The sequence below is a fragment of the Notolepis coatsorum genome (assembly GCF_963971535.1).
Source record: "Notolepis coatsorum genome assembly, chromosome: 2".
NCBI lineage: Eukaryota > Metazoa > Chordata > Actinopteri > Aulopiformes > Paralepididae > Notolepis > Notolepis coatsorum.
The window spans coordinates 128,945,541-128,948,040 of record NC_140166.1 but is presented as its reverse complement, the minus strand read 5'-3'; the positions used below and the strand labels follow the sequence as shown (position 1 = coordinate 128,948,040).

The 2,500-nt window shown below is 42.6% G+C and overlaps 1 protein-coding gene across 1 annotated transcript in view; it reads left to right on the top strand.

Moving 5' to 3' along the window:
* abcb4 (ATP-binding cassette, sub-family B (MDR/TAP), member 4) overlaps positions 1-2,500 on the top strand; it is a gene marked incomplete at both ends in the record, with an annotated part of 124,072 nt that overhangs the window by 64,375 nt on the left and 57,197 nt on the right. The window lies entirely within an intron of this gene.

The following is a 2,500-nucleotide window of genomic DNA, read 5'->3' as shown; positions in this document are numbered from 1 at the left end:
CACATGTAGACACATACACATGTAGACACATACACATGTAGACACATGTAGACACATGTAGACACATACACATGTAGACACATACACATGTAGACACATACACATGTAGACACATGTAGACACATACACATGTAGACACATGTAGACACATGTAGACACATACACATGTAGACACATGTAGACACATGTAGACACATACACATGTAGACACATGTAGACACATACACATGTAGACACATGTAGACACATGTAGACACATACACATGTAGACACATGTAGACACATGCACATGTAGACGCATACACATGTAGACGCATACACATGTAGACACATACACATGTAGACACATGTAGACACATACACATGTAGACACATACACATGTAGACACATACACATGTAGACACATGCACATGTAGACACATACACATGTAGACACATACACATGTAGACACATACACATGTAGACACATACACATGTAGACACATGCACATGTAGACACATGCACATGTAGACACATGCACATGCACGCTCTCTTGGAGGCGGACCGAGACCAATCCAAACAGGCGGACCAGGCTGAGGTTGCTTGGTGCGGACACGAGTCCGATTACTGTGTTCACACCGGCCCAAAGGAACCGCACCGCGGGGGGGAAACGCTCCAGTGTTGGATTGGACCGGACTAAACCAGGTGGCTGTGTGAGCATGTTCATAAAAGTCTTGGCATGAGAGAAATCCACTTTGATTAGTGGACGGTGACTAATAAGAGGACTAAAACAATAACAATTCATATATTTAACATATTAAGCGTGACTTTATTGAAACATAGGACACACTAAAATGCGGGACTGTCCTGCACAAATTAGGTTGTTTGATCACCCTAAGGCACACACACACGCATATACATTTTACATTTACATTTACTCATTTAGCTGATGCTTTTATCCAAAGTGACTTACAAGTTCTGTACAACAGGTTACAACTCTGGCAGCTAAGGTTAAAGGGGAACTATCTTAGTTATAAATGGCCTTTTCCAGTGGTTTGCATTGTTTTCTAGCAATGTGGGGTTGTACCAACACTGACTAGATGTGAAATGCTCATTCAGTCCCATTCCTCCAGTTCAGATGAGACAAGATCCTCCCCCACTGAACCGAGCCATTCTGAATTGACTCGCTCTCTGACGTGTCGAGGCGCTGATCTGCCACCGCCCGCCCACAATCAACTGTGATACGTTTATATGAGCAGCGAGTGGAAATAATGCGGAAGCAGTTATTTAGCACAGTGGTTCCCAAAGTCGGGGTCGCGACCCAAAGGTGGGCCGCGAGCAGCCACGGGAGGGCCGCGAGATGATTTCCAATTTTTTTTTTTTTTTTTTTTTTGTCAGGCCACTGAACTTAGAAGCAGGCCAGGACAGTGTTTCTAGTTGTATTCTAAAATTCTATTCTATGGTATTCTAAAATGTGACTATATGGTTTTATATTAACTTAATAAATAAACAAAAACTAAAAATCTACTTATTTCAACGAACATTTCAAACTAAATAACAGATTATGCACATAAAACGCTGAAAACAACCGAAGCAACAATAGTATTTTAATGAGGCTATTATTATTATCATTATTATTTTGCAACAAGTTAGCCCTCTCATAAATAGCACATATAAATGAATAACTACCTTGAACTAACTTAATAGGATTTGGCAAAAAAATAAATAAAAAAAGCCTGACGATGTGCATTGGGCCGCGACGCCTTATTTTCTGGGTCCCGGCCTGAAAAGTTTGGGAACCCCTGATTTAGCAGAGACCTTCAGCTGTTCACACACACACACACACACACACACACACACACACACACACACACACACACACACACACACACACACACACACACACACACACACACACACACACACACACACACACACACACACACACACACACACACACACACACACACACACACACACACACACACACACACACACCGTGAATCACACTAGATAAAACGGGTGGGAGGTAATGGGACTGGGGGGGGGAGCTCTCTCTCTCTCTCTCTCTCTCTCGCACTCTCGCCTGCTCGCTCGCTCGCTCTCGTCAACCTGTTGCAAAATATCATAGCGCACGCGCGTATTCCGATCCGTGCAATAATATTCACGGGGGTATATATTGTCATTTGAAATAAGTTACCAATGCATTGTCCTGTGGGATTATGCCCCCTGCTGCGAAATGAATTAGTCCCTCTCTATCTCTCTCTCTCTCTCTCCCCCAAAGGTATCTGCCAGTGCAGGTGGGTCAAAGCGCATTGCGAGTATGGGGGCGGAGCCCAGCCAAAAACAGCTTCGATTTAGTAAGGGGAGAAAGTGGTGCACCAAAGTACTTGATTAAAAATACAAAACAATGAATTTTATTGAAAAAAAACGTGTGTTCCATAGACTCACAGGAATAGTGTAAAATTTTCCAAATAGTGAAAGAAATAGCAAAATAGTTCCGCTTTAATTTACATTG